Genomic DNA, 22,441 nt, shown 5'->3' on the forward strand with positions numbered 1-22,441 from the left:
AGCACTGCTCTGCCTGAGCAGAACCATCACCGCCATAGGTTGTCAAATAACCCGGATTTAACCCACACAGGTAAGTCCAATGGGGTGCAGGCATGTCCTCTATGCTTACAGCTTCCCGTGGGTGTTGGTTTGATACCGTTTGGGGACAGCCAAGGAGGCATCTGCAGGCAACAAAGGTAGGTGTGTGCTTGTGTGTGTGTTTCCTATGCAGATCCTAAGCCCAGTGTCACATGCAAGTAGGAGGAGTAAGAAGGGTTCCTGGCAAATCCGGGTTATGGATTGCATTTAAAAAGGCCCCGTGGGAGTGCAATGGGCCCCTGTCTTGCTGCTTAGCAATAATGGTATGGGTTTAGGTTCTGCTGTGTGTACTGGTGGTTGACTGCCCCCCAGTCCAGAGTGTGCATGGAAAATTGTCTGGCAGCCTCCCTGACAGCAAGCAGTGATAGTGCCCATGAAGGGGACCTTGTTGGGCCCGCCCCTTTCACGGTTATCGCTTCTCGGCCTTTTGGCTAAGATCAAGTGTAGTATCTGTTCTTATCAGTTTAATATCTGATACGTCCCCTATCTGGGGACCATATATTAAATGGATTTTTGAGAACGGGGGCCGATTTCGAAGCTTGCTTCCGTCGCCCTATGCATTGACCCGATATGGCAGTATCTTCGGGTACAGTGCACCACCCCCTTACAGGGTTAAAAAGAAAGATTCCTACTTTCATTGCTACCTGCTTGCTGGCTAGCCAGCTAGCCAGCCCTGTGGGCCTTGCTGCTGCTGCTGCAGCCAAAAAACAAAAGGTGGTGCTTCTGCTGCTTCTGCTTCTGCTTGTGTCTGGCCGCTGTTGGAGCGTCCAGGCACAGGACTTCTGCTGCTGCTGACTAAATGGCCTCCTTAATTGGATCATTTGAGTAGCCAGCACACCTGTGCAGGTAGGGCATGACATGATAGGCAGCTGCCTTGATAGCGGGTGGGTGCTGAATGTTCCTAATTGACAAAATAAGATTAATGCTTATGAAGAAATATAAAATCTCATCCCTTCCCCAATATCGCGCCACACCCCTACCCCTTAATTCCCTGGTTGAACTTGATGGACATATGTCTTTTTTCGACCGTACTAACTATGTAACTATGTAACATAACATGGGGGGGGTCTCCTGGCTGTTCACACAGGTGTGTCATTGCTGTACATTGACCATGCATTGCTTCTGTGGTATTGCAAAGGCAAAGACAAATGCTTCCAGCCATCCATTGCACTAATGGATTGGTCATCAGCTGGCTGTCTATGTCCCGCATCAATATAGACCAAAGTACAGAGGGTTAGGCTATGCTATTGTGCACCTACCTGATGCATCAGAAGGTGCGAGGCCCTTGCTAAATTCTGTGCACAGACTTTGAGATCTATACTTTAGACTGTATCTAAACCTGCTCCAACATGGACTGACATTCTGGCCTACTTTCAGCCGATGCGACTTGTCTGTCGCTGAACAGTCGCTTTTTATGTATTCAGCACCTATGTATAATGTTGTAAAAATGCTCTAGAAGCTAAAGTCGCAGAAATGTCACACATATTTGGCCTGCAACTTTCTGTGCGACAAATTCAGACAGGAAAAATCAGTATAAATCCTTAGAAAATTATCCCCCAGTGTCTCCATCTGCTGGCGGTATTGAATAAGCATTGCTGCACTGATGGGGTATGCATTAGACGAAAAAAAAGAAGAAAAAGAAGAATAATACGCCCAGAAAAGAGGCGAAAAGGAGAAAAACGTAAAAAAACGTGAAAAAAAAGTAAGAGGAAGAGAAGGGAAAAAAAGGTGGAAATGGGTTTAAAAGTGATTTCGGCGGAGAAATATATATATATATATATATATATATATATATATATATATATATGCGCACACACACACATATATATAAACGTATTCTCCGTTGAGATATTGCAGCCGCTGCTGTGTCCAGGCCCAGGAGCCTTAGCACTGTGCTGTGATGTCACTCAATACCACTGACATCACTAGGTGTAAACAACATCTCTCCTTTGCTGTGTATGTGACTATGGAGCTGTTTGGTGATGTCGTCTATTATGGCCTTCATAGAAGCAACAGGAGATTGTTGCATCCATCTAGAACCCTCAGAACTACAGTGCTATGATGTCACTCACTTCCACAGGCCTTGCAGAGTGTAAACAACAACAACCCAGCTTTGTTGTGTATGTAACCATAGGGATTTGTGATGTCACCTAGAACCTTCACAGCAGCGACAGCTTTATGAGGAGCATCAGCACTGCTCTGCCTGAGCAGAACCATCACCGCCATAGGTTGTCAAATAACCCGGATTTAACCCACACAGGTAAGTCCAATGGGGTGCAGGCATGTCCTCTATGCTTACAGCTTCCCGTGGGTGTTGGTTTGATACCGTTTGGGGACAGCCAAGGAGGCATCTGCAGGCAACAAAGGTAGGTGTGTGCTTGTGTGTGTGTTTCCTATGCAGATCCTAAGCCCAGTGTCACATGCAAGTAGGAGGAGTAAGAAGGGTTCCTGGCAAATCCGGGTTATGGATTGCATTTAAAAAGGCCCCGTGGGAGTGCAATGGGCCCCTGTCTTGCTGCTTAGCAATAATGGTATGGGTTTAGGTTCTGCTGTGTGTACTGGTGGTTGACTGCCCCCCAGCCCAGAGTGTGCATGGAAAATTGTCTGGCAGCCTCCCTGACAGCAAGCAGTGATAGTGCCCATGAAGGGGACCTTGTTGGGCCCGCCCCTTTCACGGTTATCGCTTCTCGGCCTTTTGGCTAAGATCAAGTGTAGTATCTGTTCTTATCAGTTTAATATCTGATACGTCCCCTATCTGGGGACCATATATTAAATGGATTTTTGAGAACGGGGGCCGATTTCGAAGCTTGCTTCCGTCGCCCTATGCATTGACCCGATATGGCAGTATCTTCGGGTACAGTGCACCACCCCCTTACAGGGTTAAAAAGAAAGATTCCTACTTTCATTGCTACCTGCTTGCTGGCTAGCCAGCTAGCCAGCCCTGTGGGCCTTGCTGCTGCTGCTGCAGCCAAAAAACAAAAGGTGGTGCTGCTGCTGCTTCTGCTGCTTCTGCTTCTGCTTGTGTCTGGCCGCTGTTGGAGCGTCCAGGCACAGGACTTCTGCTGCTGCTGACTAAATGGCCTCCTTAATTGGATCATTTGAGTAGCCAGCACACCTGTGCAGGTAGGGCATGACATGATAGGCAGCTGCCTTGATAGCGGGTGGGTGCTGAATGTTCCTAATTGACAAAATAAGATTAATGCTTATGAAGAAATATAAAATCTCATCCCTTCCCCAATATCGCGCCACACCCCTACCCCTTAATTCCCTGGTTGAACTTGATGGACATATGTCTTTTTTCGACCGTACTAACTATGTAACTATGTAACATAACATGGGGGGGGTCTCCTGGCTGTTCACACAGGTGTGTCATTGCTGTACATTGACCATGCATTGCTTCTGTGGTATTGCAAAGGCAAAGACAAATGCTTCCAGCCATCCATTGCACTAATGGATTGGTCATCAGCTGGCTGTCTATGTCCCGCATCAATATAGACCAAAGTACAGAGGGTTAGGCTATGCTATTGTGCACCTACCTGATGCATCAGAAGGTGCGAGGCCCTTGCTAAATTCTGTGCACAGACTTTGAGATCTATACTTTAGACTGTATCTAAACCTGCTCTGACATTCTGGCCTACTTTCAGCCGATGCGACTTGTCTGTCGCTGAACAGTCGCTTTTTATGTATTCAGCACCTATGTATAATGTTGTAAAAATGCTCTAGAAGCTAAAGTCGCAGAAATGTCACACATATTTGGCCTGCAACTTTCTGTGCGACAAATTCAGACAGGAAAAATCAGTATAAATCCTTAGAAAATTATCCCCCAGTGTCTCCATCTGCTGGCGGTATTGAATAAGCATTGCTGCACTGATGGGGTATGCATTAGACGAAAAAAAAGAAGAAAAAGAAGAATAATACGCCCAGAAAAGAGGCGAAAAGGAGAAAAACGTAAAAAAACGTGAAAAAAAAGTAAGAGGAAGAGAAGGGAAAAAAAGGTGGAAATGGGTTTAAAAGTGATTTCGGCGGAGAAATATATATATATATATATATATATATATATATATATATATACGCGCACACACACACATATATATAAACGTATTCTCCGTTGAGATATTGCAGCCGCTGCTGTGTCCAGGCCCAGGAGCCTTAGCACTGTGCTGTGATGTCACTCAATACCACTGACATCACTAGGTGTAAACAACATCTCTCCTTTGCTGTGTATGTGACTATGGAGCTGTTTGGTGATGTCGTCTATTATGGCCTTCATAGAAGCAACAGGAGATTGTTGCATCCATCTAGAACCCTCAGAACTACAGTGCTATGATGTCACTCACTTCCACAGGCCTTGCAGAGTGTAAACAACAACAACCCAGCTTTGTTGTGTATGTAACCATAGGGATTTGTGATGTCACCTAGAACCTTCACAGCAGCGACAGCTTTATGAGGAGCATCAGCACTGCTCTGCCTGAGCAGAACCATCACCGCCATAGGTTGTCAAATAACCCGGATTTAACCCACACAGGTAAGTCCAATGGGGTGCAGGCATGTCCTCTATGCTTACAGCTTCCCGTGGGTGTTGGTTTGATACCGTTTGGGGACAGCCAAGGAGGCATCTGCAGGCAACAAAGGTAGGTGTGTGCTTGTGTGTGTGTTTCCTATGCAGATCCTAAGCCCAGTGTCACATGCAAGTAGGAGGAGTAAGAAGGGTTCCTGGCAAATCCGGGTTATGGATTGCATTTAAAAAGGCCCCGTGGGAGTGCAATGGGCCCCTGTCTTGCTGCTTAGCAATAATGGTATGGGTTTAGGTTCTGCTGTGTGTACTGGTGGTTGACTGCCCCCCAGCCCAGAGTGTGCATGGAAAATTGTCTGGCAGCCTCCCTGACAGCAAGCAGTGATAGTGCCCATGAAGGGGACCTTGTTGGGCCCGCCCCTTACACGGTTATCGCTTCTCGGCCTTTTGGCTAAGATCAAGTGTAGTATCTGTTCTTATCAGTTTAATATCTGATACGTCCCCTATCTGGGGACCATATATTAAATGGATTTTTGAGAACGGGGGCCGATTTCGAAGCTTGCTTCCGTCGCCCTATGCATTGACCCGATATGGCAGTATCTTAGGGTACAGTGCACCACCCCCTTACAGGGTTAAAAAGAAAGATTCCTACTTTCATTGCTACCTGCTTGCTGGCTAGCCAGCTAGCCAGCCCTGTGGGCCTTGCTGCTGCTGCTGCAGCCAAAAAACAAAAGGTGGTGCTGCTGCTGCTTCTGCTGCTTCTGCTTCTGCTTGTGTCTGGCCGCTGTTGGAGCGTCCAGGCACAGGACTTCTGCTGCTGCTGACTAAATGGCCTCCTTAATTGGATCATTTGAGTAGCCAGCACACCTGTGCAGGTAGGGCATGACATGATAGGCAGCTGCCTTGATAGGCAGCTGCCTTGATAGCGGGTGGGTGCTGAATGTTCCTAATTGACAAAATAAGATTAATGCTTATGAAGAAATATAAAATCTCATCCCTTCCCCAATATCGCGCCACACCCCTACCCCTTAATTCCCTGGTTGAACTTGATGGACATATGTCTTTTTTCGACCGTACTAACTATGTAACTATGTAACATAACATGGGGGGGGTCTCCTGGCTGTTCACACAGGTGTGTCATTGCTGTACATTGACCATGCATTGCTTCTGTGGTATTGCAAAGGCAAAGACAAATGCTTCCAGCCATCCATTGCACTAATGGATTGGTCATCAGCTGGCTGTCTATGTCCCGCATCAATATAGACCAAAGTACAGAGGGTTAGGCTATGCTATTGTGCACCTACCTGATGCATCAGAAGGTGCGAGGCCCTTGCTAAATTCTGTGCACAGACTTTGAGATCTATACTTTAGACTGTATCTAAACCTGCTCCAACATGGACTGACATTCTGGCCTACTTTCAGCCGATGCGACTTGTCTGTCGCTGAACAGTCGCTTTTTATGTATTCAGCACCTATGTATAATGTTGTAAAAATGCTCTAGAAGCTAAAGTCGCAGAAATGTCACACATATTTGGCCTGCAACTTTCTGTGCGACAAATTCAGACAGGAAAAATCAGTATAAATCCTTAGAAAATTATCCCCCAGTGTCTCCATCTGCTGGCGGTATTGAATAAGCATTGCTGCACTGATGGGGTATGCATTAGACGAAAAAAAAGAAGAAAAAGAAGAATAATACGCCCAGAAAAGAGGCGAAAAGGAGAAAAACGTAAAAAAACGTGAAAAAAAAGTAAGAGGAAGAGAAGGGAAAAAAAGGTGGAAATGGGTTTAAAAGTGATTTCGGCGGAGAAATATATATATATATATATATATATATATATATATATACGCGCACACACACACATATATATAAACGTATTCTCCGTTGAGATATTGCAGCCGCTGCTGTGTCCAGGCCCAGGAGCCTTAGCACTGTGCTGTGATGTCACTCAATACCACTGACATCACTAGGTGTAAACAACATCTCTCCTTTGCTGTGTATGTGACTATGGAGCTGTTTGGTGATGTCGTCTATTATGGCCTTCATAGAAGCAACAGGAGATTGTTGCATCCATCTAGAACCCTCAGAACTACAGTGCTATGATGTCACTCACTTCCACAGGCCTTGCAGAGTGTAAACAACAACAACCCAGCTTTGTTGTGTATGTAACCATAGGGATTTGTGATGTCACCTAGAACCTTCACAGCAGCGACAGCTTTATGAGGAGCATCAGCACTGCTCTGCCTGAGCAGAACCATCACCGCCATAGGTTGTCAAATAACCCGGATTTAACCCACACAGGTAAGTCCAATGGGGTGCAGGCATGTCCTCTATGCTTACAGCTTCCCGTGGGTGTTGGTTTGATACCGTTTGGGGACAGCCAAGGAGGCATCTGCAGGCAACAAAGGTAGGTGTGTGCTTGTGTGTGTGTTTCCTATGCAGATCCTAAGCCCAGTGTCACATGCAAGTAGGAGGAGTAAGAAGGGTTCCTGGCAAATCCGGGTTATGGATTGCATTTAAAAAGGCCCCGTGGGAGTGCAATGGGCCCCTGTCTTGCTGCTTAGCAATAATGGTATGGGTTTAGGTTCTGCTGTGTGTACTGGTGGTTGACTGCCCCCCAGCCCAGAGTGTGCATGGAAAATTGTCTGGCAGCCTCCCTGACAGCAAGCAGTGATAGTGCCCATGAAGGGGACCTTGTTGGGCCCGCCCCTTTCACGGTTATCGCTTCTCGGCCTTTTGGCTAAGATCAAGTGTAGTATCTGTTCTTATCAGTTTAATATCTGATACGTCCCCTATCTGGGGACCATATATTAAATGGATTTTTGAGAACGGGGGCCGATTTCGAAGCTTGCTTCCGTCGCCCTATGCATTGACCCGATATGGCAGTATCTTCGGGTACAGTGCACCACCCCCTTACAGGGTTAAAAAGAAAGATTCCTACTTTCATTGCTACCTGCTTGCTGGCTAGCCAGCTAGCCAGCCCTGTGGGCCTTGCTGCTGCTGCTGCAGCCAAAAAACAAAAGGTGGTGCTGCTGCTGCTTCTGCTGCTTCTGCTTCTGCTTGTGTCTGGCCGCTGTTGGAGCGTCCAGGCACAGGACTTCTGCTGCTGCTGACTAAATGGCCTCCTTAATTGGATCATTTGAGTAGCCAGCACACCTGTGCAGGTAGGGCATGACATGATAGGCAGCTGCCTTGATAGCGGGTGGGTGCTGAATGTTCCTAATTGACAAAATAAGATTAATGCTTATGAAGAAATATAAAATCTCATCCCTTCCCCAATATCGCGCCACACCCCTACCCCTTAATTCCCTGGTTGAACTTGATGGACATATGTCTTTTTTCGACCGTACTAACTATGTAACTATGTAACATAACATGGGGGGGGTCTCCTGGCTGTTCACACAGGTGTGTCATTGCTGTACATTGACCATGCATTGCTTCTGTGGTATTGCAAAGGCAAAGACAAATGCTTCCAGCCATCCATTGCACTAATGGATTGGTCATCAGCTGGCTGTCTATGTCCCGCATCAATATAGACCAAAGTACAGAGGGTTAGGCTATGCTATTGTGCACCTACCTGATGCATCAGAAGGTGCGAGGCCCTTGCTAAATTCTGTGCACAGACTTTGAGATCTATACTTTAGACTGTATCTAAACCTGCTCCAACATGGACTGACATTCTGGCCTACTTTCAGCCGATGCGACTTGTCTGTCGCTGAACAGTCGCTTTTTATGTATTCAGCACCTATGTATAATGTTGTAAAAATGCTCTAGAAGCTAAAGTCGCAGAAATGTCACACATATTTGGCCTGCAACTTTCTGTGCGACAAATTCAGACAGGAAAAATCAGTATAAATCCTTAGAAAATTATCCCCCAGTGTCTCCATCTGCTGGCGGTATTGAATAAGCATTGCTGCACTGATGGGGTATGCATTAGACGAAAAAAAAGAAGAAAAAGAAGAATAATACGCCCAGAAAAGAGGCGAAAAGGAGAAAAACGTAAAAAAACGTGAAAAAAAAGTAAGAGGAAGAGAAGGGAAAAAAAGGTGGAAATGGGTTTAAAAGTGATTTCGGCGGAGAAATATATATATATATATATATATATATATATATATATATATATATATACGCGCACACACACACATATATATAAACGTATTCTCCGTTGAGATATTGCAGCCGCTGCTGTGTCCAGGCCCAGGAGCCTTAGCACTGTGCTGTGATGTCACTCAATACCACTGACATCACTAGGTGTAAACAACATCTCTCCTTTGCTGTGTATGTGACTATGGAGCTGTTTGGTGATGTCGTCTATTATGGCCTTCATAGAAGCAACAGGAGATTGTTGCATCCATCTAGAACCCTCAGAACTACAGTGCTATGATGTCACTCACTTCCACAGGCCTTGCAGAGTGTAAACAACAACAACCCAGCTTTGTTGTGTATGTAACCATAGGGATTTGTGATGTCACCTAGAACCTTCACAGCAGCGACAGCTTTATGAGGAGCATCAGCACTGCTCTGCCTGAGCAGAACCATCACCGCCATAGGTTGTCAAATAACCCGGATTTAACCCACACAGGTAAGTCCAATGGGGTGCAGGCATGTCCTCTATGCTTACAGCTTCCCGTGGGTGTTGGTTTGATACCGTTTGGGGACAGCCAAGGAGGCATCTGCAGGCAACAAAGGTAGGTGTGTGCTTGTGTGTGTGTTTCCTATGCAGATCCTAAGCCCAGTGTCACATGCAAGTAGGAGGAGTAAGAAGGGTTCCTGGCAAATCCGGGTTATGGATTGCATTTAAAAAGGCCCCGTGGGAGTGCAATGGGCCCCTGTCTTGCTGCTTAGCAATAATGGTATGGGTTTAGGTTCTGCTGTGTGTACTGGTGGTTGACTGCCCCCCAGCCCAGAGTGTGCATGGAAAATTGTCTGGCAGCCTCCCTGACAGCAAGCAGTGATAGTGCCCATGAAGGGGACCTTGTTGGGCCCGCCCCTTTCACGGTTATCGCTTCTCGGCCTTTTGGCTAAGATCAAGTGTAGTATCTGTTCTTATCAGTTTAATATCTGATACGTCCCCTATCTGGGGACCATATATTAAATGGATTTTTGAGAACGGGGGCCGATTTCGAAGCTTGCTTCCGTCGCCCTATGCATTGACCCGATATGGCAGTATCTTCGGGTACAGTGCACCACCCCCTTACAGGGTTAAAAAGAAAGATTCCTACTTTCATTGCTACCTGCTTGCTGGCTAGCCAGCTAGCCAGCCCTGTGGGCCTTGCTGCTGCTGCTGCAGCCAAAAAACAAAAGGTGGTGCTGCTGCTGCTTCTGCTGCTTCTGCTTCTGCTTGTGTCTGGCCGCTGTTGGAGCGTCCAGGCACAGGACTTCTGCTGCTGCTGACTAAATGGCCTCCTTAATTGGATCATTTGAGTAGCCAGCACACCTGTGCAGGTAGGGCATGACATGATAGGCTGCTGCCTTGATAGCGGGTGGGTGCTGAATGTTCCTAATTGACAAAATAAGATTAATGCTTATGAAGAAATATAAAATCTCATCCCTTCCCCAATATCGCGCCACACCCCTACCCCTTAATTCCCTGGTTGAACTTGATGGACATATGTCTTTTTTCGACCGTACTAACTATGTAACTATGTAACATAACATGGGGGGGGTCTCCTGGCTGTTCACACAGGTGTGTCATTGCTGTACATTGACCATGCATTGCTTCTGTGGTATTGCAAAGGCAAAGACAAATGCTTCCAGCCATCCATTGCACTAATGGATTGGTCATCAGCTGGCTGTCTATGTCCCGCATCAATATAGACCAAAGTACCGAGGGTTAGGCTATGCTATTGTGCACCTACCTGATGCATCAGAAGGTGCGAGGCCCTTGCTAAATTCTGTGCACAGACTTTGAGATCTATACTTTAGACTGTATCTAAACCTGCTCCAACATGGACTGACATTCTGGCCTACTTTCAGCCGATGCGACTTGTCTGTCGCTGAACAGTCGCTTTTTATGTATTCAGCACCTATGTATAATGTTGTAAAAATGCTCTAGAAGCTAAAGTCGCAGAAATGTCACACATATTTGGCCTGCAACTTTCTGTGCGACAAATTCAGACAGGAAAAATCAGTATAAATCCTTAGAAAATTATCCCCCAGTGTCTCCATCTGCTGGCGGTATTGAATAAGCATTGCTGCACTGATGGGGTATGCATTAGACGAAAAAAAAGAAGAAAAAGAAGAATAATACGCCCAGAAAAGAGGCGAAAAGGAGAAAAACGTAAAAAAACGTGAAAAAAAAGTAAGAGGAAGAGAAGGGAAAAAAAGGTGGAAATGGGTTTAAAAGTGATTTCGGCAGAGAAATATATATATATATATATATATATATATATATATATATATATATATACGCGCACACACACACATATATATAAACGTATTCTCCGTTGAGATATTGCAGCCGCTGCTGTGTCCAGGCCCAGGAGCCTTAGCACTGTGCTGTGATGTCACTCAATACCACTGACATCACTAGGTGTAAACAACATCTCTCCTTTGCTGTGTATGTGACTATGGAGCTGTTTGGTGATGTCGTCTATTATGGCCTTCATAGAAGCAACAGGAGATTGTTGCATCCATCTAGAACCCTCAGAACTACAGTGCTATGATGTCACTCACTTCCACAGGCCTTGCAGAGTGTAAACAACAACAACCCAGCTTTGTTGTGTATGTAACCATAGGGATTTGTGATGTCACCTAGAACCTTCACAGCAGCGACAGCTTTATGAGGAGCATCAGCACTGCTCTGCCTGAGCAGAACCATCACCGCCATAGGTTGTCAAATAACCCGGATTTAACCCACACAGGTAAGTCCAATGGGGTGCAGGCATGTCCTCTATGCTTACAGCTTCCCGTGGGTGTTGGTTTGATACCGTTTGGGGACAGCCAAGGAGGCATCTGCAGGCAACAAAGGTAGGTGTGTGCTTGTGTGTGTGTTTCCTATGCAGATCCTAAGCCCAGTGTCACATGCAAGTAGGAGGAGTAAGAAGGGTTCCTGGCAAATCCGGGTTATGGATTGCATTTAAAAAGGCCCCGTGGGAGTGCAATGGGCCCCTGTCTTGCTGCTTAGCAATAATGGTATGGGTTTAGGTTCTGCTGTGTGTACTGGTGGTTGACTGCCCCCCAGCCCAGAGTGTGCATGGAAAATTGTCTGGCAGCCTCCCTGACAGCAAGCAGTGATAGTGCCCATGAAGGGGACCTTGTTGGGCCCGCCCCTTTCACGGTTATCGCTTCTCGGCCTTTTGGCTAAGATCAAGTGTAGTATCTGTTCTTATCAGTTTAATATCTGATACGTCCCCTATCTGGGGACCATATATTAAATGGATTTTTGAGAACGGGGGCCGATTTCGAAGCTTGCTTCCGTCGCCCTATGCATTGACCCGATATGGCAGTATCTTCGGGTACAGTGCACCACCCCCTTACAGGGTTAAAAAGAAAGATTCCTACTTTCATTGCTACCTGCTTGCTGGCTAGCCAGCTAGCCAGCCCTGTGGGCCTTGCTGCTGCTGCTGCAGCCAAAAAACAAAAGGTGGTGCTGCTGCTGCTTCTGCTGCTTCTGCTTCTGCTTGTGTCTGGCCGCTGTTGGAGCGTCCAGGCACAGGACTTCTGCTGCTGCTGACTAAATGGCCTCCTTAATTGGATCATTTGAGTAGCCAGCACACCTGTGCAGGTAGGGCATGACATGATAGGCAGCTGCCTTGATAGCGGGTGGGTGCTGAATGTTCCTAATTGACAAAATAAGATTAATGCTTATGAAGAAATATAAAATCTCATCCCTTCCCCAATATCGCGCCACACCCCTACCCCTTAATTCCCTGGTTGAACTTGATGGACATATGTCTTTTTTCGACCGTACTAACTATGTAACTATGTAACATAACATGGGGGGGGTCTCCTGGCTGTTCACACAGGTGTGTCATTGCTGTACATTGACCATGCATTGCTTCTGTGGTATTGCAAAGGCAAAGACAAATGCTTCCAGCCATCCATTGCACTAATGGATTGGTCATCAGCTGGCTGTCTATGTCCCGCATCAATATAGACCAAAGTACAGAGGGTTAGGCTATGCTATTGTGCACCTACCTGATGCATCAGAAGGTGCGAGGCCCTTGCTAAATTCTGTGCACAGACTTTGAGATCTATACTTTAGACTGTATCTAAACCTGCTCCAACATGGACTGACATTCTGGCCTACTTTCAGCCGATGCGACTTGTCTGTCGCTGAACAGTCGCTTTTTATGTATTCAGCACCTATGTATAATGTTGTAAAAATGCTCTAGAAGCTAAAGTCGCAGAAATGTCACACATATTTGGCCTGCAACTTTCTGTGCGACAAATTCAGACAGGAAAAATCAGTATAAATCCTTAGAAAATTATCCCCCAGTGTCTCCATCTGCTGGCGGTATTGAATAAGCATTGCTGCACTGATGGGGTATGCATTAGACGAAAAAAAAGAAGAAAAAGAAGAATAATACGCCCAGAAAAGAGGCGAAAAGGAGAAAAACGTAAAAAAACGTGAAAAAAAAGTAAGAGGAAGAGAAGGGAAAAAAAGGTGGAAATGGGTTTAAAAGTGATTTCGGCGGAGAAATATATATATATATATATATATATATATATATATATATATACGCGCACACACACACATATATATAAACGTATTCTCCGTTGAGATATTGCAGCCGCTGCTGTGTCCAGGCCCAGGAGCCTTAGCACTGTGCTGTGATGTCACTCAATACCACTGACATCACTAGGTGTAAACAACATCTCTCCTTTGCTGTGTATGTGACTATGGAGCTGTTTGGTGATGTCGTCTATTATGGCCTTCATAGAAGCAACAGGAGATTGTTGCATCCATCTAGAACCCTCAGAACTACAGTGCTATGATGTCACTCACTTCCACAGGCCTTGCAGAGTGTAAACAACAACAACCCAGCTTTGTTGTGTATGTAACCATAGGGATTTGTGATGTCACCTAGAACCTTCACAGCAGCGACAGCTTTATGAGGAGCATCAGCACTGCTCTGCCTGAGCAGAACCATCACCGCCATAGGTTGTCAAATAACCCGGATTTAACCCACACAGGTAAGTCCAATGGGGTGCAGGCATGTCCTCTATGCTTACAGCTTCCCGTGGGTGTTGGTTTGATACCGTTTGGGGACAGCCAAGGAGGCATCTGCAGGCAACAAAGGTAGGTGTGTGCTTGTGTGTGTGTTTCCTATGCAGATCCTAAGCCCAGTGTCACATGCAAGTAGGAGGAGTAAGAAGGGTTCCTGGCAAATCCGGGTTATGGATTGCATTTAAAAAGGCCCCGTGGGAGTGCAATGGGCCCCTGTCTTGCTGCTTAGCAATAATGGTATGGGTTTAGGTTCTGCTGTGTGTACTGGTGGTTGACTGCCCCCCAGCCCAGAGTGTGCATGGAAAATTGTCTGGCAGCCTCCCTGACAGCAAGCAGTGATAGTGCCCATGAAGGGGACCTTGTTGGGCCCGCCCCTTTCACGGTTATCGCTTCTCGGCCTTTTGGCTAAGATCAAGTGTAGTATCTGTTCTTATCAGTTTAATATCTGATACGTCCCCTATCTGGGGACCATATATTAAATGGATTTTTGAGAACGGGGGCCGATTTCGAAGCTTGCTTCCGTCGCCCTATGCATTGACCCGATATGGCAGTATCTTCGGGTACAGTGCACCACCCCCTTACAGGGTTAAAAAGAAAGATTCCTACTTTCATTGCTACCTGCTTGCTGGCTAGCCAGCTAGCCAGCCCTGTGGGCCTTGCTGCTGCTGCTGCAGCCAAAAAACAAAAGGTGGTGCTGCTGCTGCTTCTGCTGCTTCTGCTTCTGCTTGTGTCTGGCCGCTGTTGGAGCGTCCAGGCACAGGACTTCTGCTGCTGCTGACTAAATGGCCTCCTTAATTGGATCATTTGAGTAGCCAGCACACCTGTGCAGGTAGGGCATGACATGATAGGCAGCTGCCTTGATAGCGGGTGGGTGCTGAATGTTCCTAATTGACAAAATAAGATTAATGCTTATGAAGAAATATAAAATCTCATCCCTTCCCCAATATCGCGCCACACCCCTACCCCTTAATTCCCTGGTTGAACTTGATGGACATATGTCTTTTTTCGACCGTACTAACTATGTAACTATGTAACATAACATGGGGGGGGGTCTCCTGGCTGTTCACACAGGTGTGTCATTGCTGTACATTGACCATGCATTGCTTCTGTGGTATTGCAAAGGCAAAGACAAATGCTTCCAGCCATCCATTGCACTAATGGATTGGTCATCAGCTGGCTGTCTATGTCCCGCATCAATATAGACCAAAGTACAGAGGGTTAGGCTATGCTATTGTGCACCTACCTGATGCATCAGAAGGTGCGAGGCCCTTGCTAAATTCTGTGCACAGACTTTGAGATCTATACTTTAGACTGTATCTAAACCTGCTCCAACATGGACTGACATTCTGGCCTACTTTCAGCCGATGCGACTTGTCTGTCGCTGAACAGTCGCTTTTTATGTATTCAGCACCTATGTATAATGTTGTAAAAATGCTCTAGAAGCTAAAGTCGCAGAAATGTCACACATATTTGGCCTGCAACTTTCTGTGCGACAAATTCAGACAGGAAAAATCAGTATAAATCCTTAGAAAATTATCCCCCAGTGTCTCCATCTGCTGGCGGTATTGAATAAGCATTGCTGCACTGATGGGGTATGCATTAGACGAAAAAAAAGAAGAAAAAGAAGAATAATACGCCCAGAAAAGAGGCGAAAAGGAGAAAAACGTAAAAAAACGTGAAAAAAAAGTAAGAGGAAGAGAAGGGAAAAAAAGGTGGAAATGGGTTTAAAAGTGATTTCGGCGGAGAAATATATATATATATATATATATATATATATATATATATATACGCGCACACACACACATATATATAAACGTATTCTCCGTTGAGATATTGCAGCCGCTGCTGTGTCCAGGCCCAGGAGCCTTAGCACTGTGCTGTGATGTCACTCAATACCACTGACATCACTAGGTGTAAACAACATCTCTCCTTTGCTGTGTATGTGACTATGGAGCTGTTTGGTGATGTCGTCTATTATGGCCTTCATAGAAGCAACAGGAGATTGTTGCATCCATCTAGAACCCTCAGAACTACAGTGCTATGATGTCACTCACTTCCACAGGCCTTGCAGAGTGTAAACAACAACAACCCAGCTTTGTTGTGTATGTAACCATAGGGATTTGTGATGTCACCTAGAACCTTCACAGCAGCGACAGCTTTATGAGGAGCATCAGCACTGCTCTGCCTGAGCAGAACCATCACCGCCATAGGTTGTCAAATAACCCGGATTTAACCCACACAGGTAAGTCCAATGGGGTGCAGGCATGTCCTCTATGCTTACAGCTTCCCGTGGGTGTTGGTTTGATACCGTTTGGGGACAGCCAAGGAGGCATCTGCAGGCAACAAAGGTAGGTGTGTGCTTGTGTGTGTGTTTCCTATGCAGATCCTAAGCCCAGTGTCACATGCAAGTAGGAGGAGTAAGAAGGGTTCCTGGCAAATCCGGGTTATGGATTGCATTTAAAAAGGCCCCGTGGGAGTGCAATGGGCCCCTGTCTTGCTGCTTAGCAATAATGGTATGGGTTTAGGTTCTGCTGTGTGTACTGGTGGTTGACTGCCCCCCAGCCCAGAGTGTGCATGGAAAATTGTCTGGCAGCCTCCCTGACAGCAAGCAGTGATAGTGCCCATGAAGGGGACCTTGTTGGGCCCGCCCCTTTCACGGTTATCGCTTCTCGGCCTTTTGGCTAAGATCAAGTGTAGTATCTGTTCTTATCAGTTTAATATCTGATACGTCCCCTATCTGGGGACCATATATTAAATGGATTTTTGAGAACGGGGGCCGATTTCGAAGCTTGCTTCCGTCGCCCTATGCATTGACCCGATATGGCAGTATCTTCGGGTACAGTGCACCACCCCCTTACAGGGTTAAAAAGAAAGATTCCTACTTTCATTGCTACCTGCTTGCTGGCTAGCCAGCTAGCCAGCCCTGTGGGCCTTGCTGCTGCTGCTGCAGCCAAAAAACAAAAGGTGGTGCTGCTGCTGCTTCTGCTGCTTCTGCTTCTGCTTGTGTCTGGCCGCTGTTGGAGCGTCCAGGCACAGGACTTCTGCTGCTGCTGACTAAATGGCCTCCTTAATTGGATCATTTGAGTAGCCAGCACACCTGTGCAGGTAGGGCATGACATGATAGGCAGCTGCCTTGATAGCGGGTGGGTGCTGAATGTTCCTAATTGACAAAATAAGATTAATGCTTATGAAGAAATATAAAATCTCATCCCTTCCCCAATATCGCGCCACACCCCTACCCCTTAATTCCCTGGTTGAACTTGATGGACATATGTCTTTTTTCGACCGTACTAACTATGTAACTATGTAACATAACATGGGGGGGGTCTCCTGGCTGTTCACACAGGTGTGTCATTGCTGTACATTGACCATGCATTGCTTCTGTGGTATTGCAAAGGCAAAGACAAATGCTTCCAGCCATCCATTGCACTAATGGATTGGTCATCAGCTGGCTGTCTATGTCCCGCATCAATATAGACCAAAGTACAGAGGGTTAGGCTATGCTATTGTGCACCTACCTGATGCATCAGAAGGTGCGAGGCCCTTGCTAAATTCTGTGCACAGACTTTGAGATCTATACTTTAGACTGTATCTAAACCTGCTCCAACATGGACTGACATTCTGGCCTACTTTCAGCCGATGCGACTTGTCTGTCGCTGAACAGTCGCTTTTTATGTATTCAGCACCTATGTATAATGTTGTAAAAATGCTCTAGAAGCTAAAGTCGCAGAAATGTCACACATATTTGGCCTGCAACTTTCTGTGCGACAAATTCAGACAGGAAAAATCAGTATAAATCCTTAGAAAATTATCCCCCAGTGTCTCCATCTGCTGGCGGTATTGAATAAGCATTGCTGCACTGATGGGGTATGCATTAGACGAAAAAAAAGAAGAAAAAGAAGAATAATACGCCCAGAAAAGAGGCGAAAAGGAGAAAAACGTAAAAAAACGTGAAAAAAAAGTAAGAGGAAGAGAAGGGAAAAAAAGGTGGAAATGGGTTTAAAAGTGATTTCGGCGGAGAAATATATATATATATATATATATATATATATATATATATATATATATATACGCGCACACACACACATATATATAAACGTATTCTCCGTTGAGATATTGCAGCCGCTGCTGTGTCCAGGCCCAGGAGCCTTAGCACTGTGCTGTGATGTCACTCAATACCACTGACATCACTAGGTGTAAACAACATCTCTCCTTTGCTGTGTATGTGACTATGGAGCTGTTTGGTGATGTCGTCTATTATGGCCTTCATAGAAGCAACAGGAGATTGTTGCATCCATCTAGAACCCTCAGAACTACAGTGCTATGATGTCACTCACTTCCACAGGCCTTGCAGAGTGTAAACAACAACAACCCAGCTTTGTTGTGTATGTAACCATAGGGATTTGTGATGTCACCTAGAACCTTCACAGCAGCGACAGCTTTATGAGGAGCATCAGCACTGCTCTGCCTGAGCAGAACCATCACCGCCATAGGTTGTCAAATAACCCGGATTTAACCCACACAGGTAAGTCCAATGGGGTGCAGGCATGTCCTCTATGCTTACAGCTTCCCGTGGGTGTTGGTTTGATACCGTTTGGGGACAGCCAAGGAGGCATCTGCAGGCAACAAAGGTAGGTGTGTGCTTGTGTGTGTGTTTCCTATGCAGATCCTAAGCCCAGTGTCACATGCAAGTAGGAGGAGTAAGAAGGGTTCCTGGCAAATCCGGGTTATGGATTGCATTTAAAAAGGCCCCGTGGGAGTGCAATGGGCCCCTGTCTTGCTGCTTAGCAATAATGGTATGGGTTTAGGTTCTGCTGTGTGTACTGGTGGTTGACTGCCCCCCAGCCCAGAGTGTGCATGGAAAATTGTCTGGCAGCCTCCCTGACAGCAAGCAGTGATAGTGCCCATGAAGGGGACCTTGTTGGGCCCGCCCCTTTCACGGTTATCGCTTCTCGGCCTTTTGGCTAAGATCAAGTGTAGTATCTGTTCTTATCAGTTTAATATCTGATACGTCCCCTATCTGGGGACCATATATTAAATGGATTTTTGAGAACGGGGGCCGATTTCGAAGCTTGCTTCCGTCGCCCTATGCATTGACCCGATATGGCAGTATCTTCGGGTACAGTGCACCACCCCCTTACAGGGTTAAAAAGAAAGATTCCTACTTTCATTGCTACCTGCTTGCTGGCTAGCCAGCTAGCCAGCCCTGTGGGCCTTGCTGCTGCTGCTGCAGCCAAAAAACAAAAGGTGGTGCTGCTGCTGCTTCTGCTGCTTCTGCTTCTGCTTGTGTCTGGCCGCTGTTGGAGCGTCCAGGCACAGGACTTCTGCTGCTGCTGACTAAATGGCCTCCTTAATTGGATCATTTGAGTAGCCAGCACACCTGTGCAGGTAGGGCATGACATGATAGGCAGCTGCCTTGATAGCGGGTGGGTGCTGAATGTTCCTAATTGACAAAATAAGATTAATGCTTATGAAGAAATATAAAATCTCATCCCTTCCCCAATATCGCGCCACACCCCTACCCCTTAATTCCCTGGTTGAACTTGATGGACATATGTCTTTTTTCGACCGTACTAACTATGTAACTATGTAACATAACATGGGGGGGGTCTCCTGGCTGTTCACACAGGTGTGTCATTGCTGTACATTGACCATGCATTGCTTCTGTGGTATTGCAAAGGCAAAGACAAATGCTTCCAGCCATCCATTGCACTAATGGATTGGTCATCAGCTGGCTGTCTATGTCCCGCATCAATATAGACCAAAGTACAGAGGGTTAGGCTATGCTATTGTGCACCTACCTGATGCATCAGAAGGTGCGAGGCCCTTGCTAAATTCTGTGCACAGACTTTGAGATCTATACTTTAGACTGTATCTAAACCTGCTCCAACATGGACTGACATTCTGGCCTACTTTCAGCCGATGCGACTTGTCTGTCGCTGAACAGTCGCTTTTTATGTATTCAGCACCTATGTATAATGTTGTAAAAATGCTCTAGAAGCTAAAGTCGCAGAAATGTCACACATATTTGGCCTGCAACTTTCTGTGCGACAAATTCAGACAGGAAAAATCAGTATAAATCCTTAGAAAATTATCCCCCAGTGTCTCCATCTGCTGGCGGTATTGAATAAGCATTGCTGCACTGATGGGGTATGCATTAGACGAAAAAAAAGAAGAAAAAGAAGAATAATACGCCCAGAAAAGAGGCGAAAAGGAGAAAAACGTAAAAAAACGTGAAAAAAAAGTAAGAGGAAGAGAAGGGAAAAAAAGGTGGAAATGGGTTTAAAAGTGATTTCGGCGGAGAAATATATATATATATATATATATATATATATATATATATATATATACGCGCACACACACACATATATATAAACGTATTCTCCGTTGAGATATTGCAGCCGCTGCTGTGTCCAGGCCCAGGAGCCTTAGCACTGTGCTGTGATGTCACTCAATACCACTGACATCACTAGGTGTAAACAACATCTCTCCTTTGCTGTGTATGTGACTATGGAGCTGTTTGGTGATGTCGTCTATTATGGCCTTCATAGAAGCAACAGGAGATTGTTGCATCCATCTAGAACCCTCAGAACTACAGTGCTATGATGTCACTCACTTCCACAGGCCTTGCAGAGTGTAAACAACAACAACCCAGCTTTGTTGTGTATGTAACCATAGGGATTTGTGATGTCACCTAGAACCTTCACAGCAGCGACAGCTTTATGAGGAGCATCAGCACTGCTCTGCCTGAGCAGAACCATCACCGCCATAGGTTGTCAAATAACCCGGATTTAACCCACACAGGTAAGTCCAATGGGGTGCAGGCATGTCCTCTATGCTTACAGCTTCCCGTGGGTGTTGGTTTGATACCGTTTGGGGACAGCCAAGGAGGCATCTGCAGGCAACAAAGGTAGGTGTGTGCTTGTGTGTGTGTTTCCTATGCAGATCCTAAGCCCAGTGTCACATGCAAGTAGGAGGAGTAAGAAGGGTTCCTGGCAAATCCGGGTTATGGATTGCATTTAAAAAGGCCCTGTGGGAGTGCAATGGGCCCCTGTCTTGCTGCTTAGCAATAATGGTATGGGTTTAGGTTCTGCTGTGTGTACTGGTGGTTGACTGCCCCCCAGCCCAGAGTGTGCATGGAAAATTGTCTGGCAGCCTCCCTGACAGCAAGCAGTGATAGTGCCCATGAAGGGGACCTTGTTGGGCCCGCCCCTTTCACGGTTATCGCTTCTCGGCCTTTTGGCTAAGATCAAGTGTAGTATCTGTTCTTATCAGTTTAATATCTGATACGTCCCCTATCTGGGGACCATATATTAAATGGATTTTTGAGAACGGGGGCCGATTTCGAAGCTTGCTTCCGTCGCCCTATGCATTGACCCGATATGGCAGTATCTTCGGGTACAGTGCACCACCCCCTTACAGGGTTAAAAAGAAAGATTCCTACTTTCATTGCTACCTGCTTGCTGGCTAGCCAGCTAGCCAGCCCTGTGGGCCTTGCTGCTGCTGCTGCAGCCAAAAAACAAAAGGTGGTGCTGCTGCTGCTTCTGCTGCTTCTGCTTCTGCTTGTGTCTGGCCGCTGTTGGAGCGTCCAGGCACAGGACTTCTGCTGCTGCTGACTAAATGGCCTCCTTAATTGGATCATTTGAGTAGCCAGCACACCTGTGCAGGTAGGGCATGACATGATAGGCAGCTGCCTTGATAGCGGGTGGGTGCTGAATGTTCCTAATTGACAAAATAAGATTAATGCTTATGAAGAAATATAAAATCTCATCCCTTCCCCAATATCGCGCCACACCCCTACCCCTTAATTCCCTGGTTGAACTTGATGGACATATGTCTTTTTTCGACCGTACTAACTATGTAACTATGTAACATAACATGGGGGGGGGTCTCCTGGCTGTTCACACAGGTGTGTCATTGCTGTACATTGACCATGCATTGCTTCTGTGGTATTGCAAAGGCAAAGACAAATGCTTCCAGCCATCCATTGCACTAATGGATTGGTCATCAGCTGGCTGTCTATATCCCGCATCAATATAGACCAAAGTACAGAGGGTTAGGCTATGCTATTGTGCACCTACCTGATGCATCAGAAGGTGCGAGGCCCTTGCTAAATTCTGTGCACAGACTTTGAGATCTATACTTTAGACTGTATCTAAACCTGCTCCAACATGGACTGACATTCTGGCCTACTTTCAGCCGATGCGACTTGTCTGTCGCTGAACAGTCGCTTTTTATGTATTCAGCACCTATGTATAATGTTGTAAAAATGCTCTAGAAGCTAAAGTCGCAGAAATGTCACACATATTTGGCCTGCAACTTTCTGTGCGACAAATTCAGACAGGAAAAATCAGTATAAATCCTTAGAAAATTATCCCCCAGTGTCTCCATCTGCTGGCGGTATTGAATAAGCATTGCTGCACTGATGGGGTATGCATTAGACGAAAAAAAAGAAGAAAAAGAAGAATAATACGCCCAGAAAAGAGGCGAAAAGGAGAAAAACGTAAAAAAACGTGAAAAAAAAGTAAGAGGAAGAGAAGGGAAAAAAAGGTGGAAATGGGTTTAAAAGTGATTTCGGCGGAGAAATATATATATATATATATATATATATATATATATATATATATATACGCGCACACACACACATATATATAAACGTATTCTCCGTTGAGATATTGCA

The 22,441-nt window shown here is 45.9% G+C and overlaps 10 non-coding genes across 10 annotated transcripts; all 10 read left to right on the forward strand.

Annotated features, from left to right (window-relative positions):
• Positions 1–489: 489 nt before the first annotated feature.
• LOC130315761 (U2 spliceosomal RNA) lies at positions 490–680 on the forward strand. The gene has a single exon (XR_008863201.1). It is a non-coding gene; the product is annotated as a U2 spliceosomal RNA (small nuclear RNA).
• Positions 681–2,757: 2,077 nt separating this feature from the next.
• On the forward strand, positions 2,758–2,948 carry LOC130315763 (U2 spliceosomal RNA). The gene has a single exon (XR_008863203.1). It is a non-coding gene; the product is annotated as a U2 spliceosomal RNA (small nuclear RNA).
• Positions 2,949–5,022: 2,074 nt separating this feature from the next.
• On the forward strand, positions 5,023–5,213 carry LOC130315895 (U2 spliceosomal RNA). The gene has a single exon (XR_008863323.1). It is a non-coding gene; the product is annotated as a U2 spliceosomal RNA (small nuclear RNA).
• Positions 5,214–7,309: 2,096 nt separating this feature from the next.
• Positions 7,310–7,500, forward strand: LOC130315764 (U2 spliceosomal RNA). Its single transcript, XR_008863204.1, has one exon. It is a non-coding gene; the product is annotated as a U2 spliceosomal RNA (small nuclear RNA).
• Positions 7,501–9,590: 2,090 nt separating this feature from the next.
• LOC130315765 (U2 spliceosomal RNA) lies at positions 9,591–9,781 on the forward strand. The gene has a single exon (XR_008863205.1). It is a non-coding gene; the product is annotated as a U2 spliceosomal RNA (small nuclear RNA).
• A 2,090-nt stretch (positions 9,782–11,871) lies between these two features.
• On the forward strand, positions 11,872–12,062 carry LOC130315766 (U2 spliceosomal RNA). The gene has a single exon (XR_008863206.1). It is a non-coding gene; the product is annotated as a U2 spliceosomal RNA (small nuclear RNA).
• Positions 12,063–14,146: 2,084 nt separating this feature from the next.
• LOC130315768 (U2 spliceosomal RNA) lies at positions 14,147–14,337 on the forward strand. Its single transcript, XR_008863207.1, has one exon. It is a non-coding gene; the product is annotated as a U2 spliceosomal RNA (small nuclear RNA).
• Positions 14,338–16,422: 2,085 nt separating this feature from the next.
• On the forward strand, positions 16,423–16,613 carry LOC130315769 (U2 spliceosomal RNA). Its single transcript, XR_008863208.1, has one exon. It is a non-coding gene; the product is annotated as a U2 spliceosomal RNA (small nuclear RNA).
• Positions 16,614–18,705: 2,092 nt separating this feature from the next.
• LOC130315770 (U2 spliceosomal RNA) lies at positions 18,706–18,896 on the forward strand. The gene has a single exon (XR_008863209.1). It is a non-coding gene; the product is annotated as a U2 spliceosomal RNA (small nuclear RNA).
• A 2,088-nt stretch (positions 18,897–20,984) lies between these two features.
• LOC130315771 (U2 spliceosomal RNA) lies at positions 20,985–21,175 on the forward strand. Its single transcript, XR_008863210.1, has one exon. It is a non-coding gene; the product is annotated as a U2 spliceosomal RNA (small nuclear RNA).
• Positions 21,176–22,441: the final 1,266 nt, after the last annotated feature.

The sequence above is a fragment of the Hyla sarda genome, unplaced genomic scaffold (assembly GCF_029499605.1).
Source record: "Hyla sarda isolate aHylSar1 unplaced genomic scaffold, aHylSar1.hap1 scaffold_189, whole genome shotgun sequence".
NCBI classification, from domain to species: Eukaryota; Metazoa; Chordata; class Amphibia; order Anura; family Hylidae; genus Hyla; species Hyla sarda.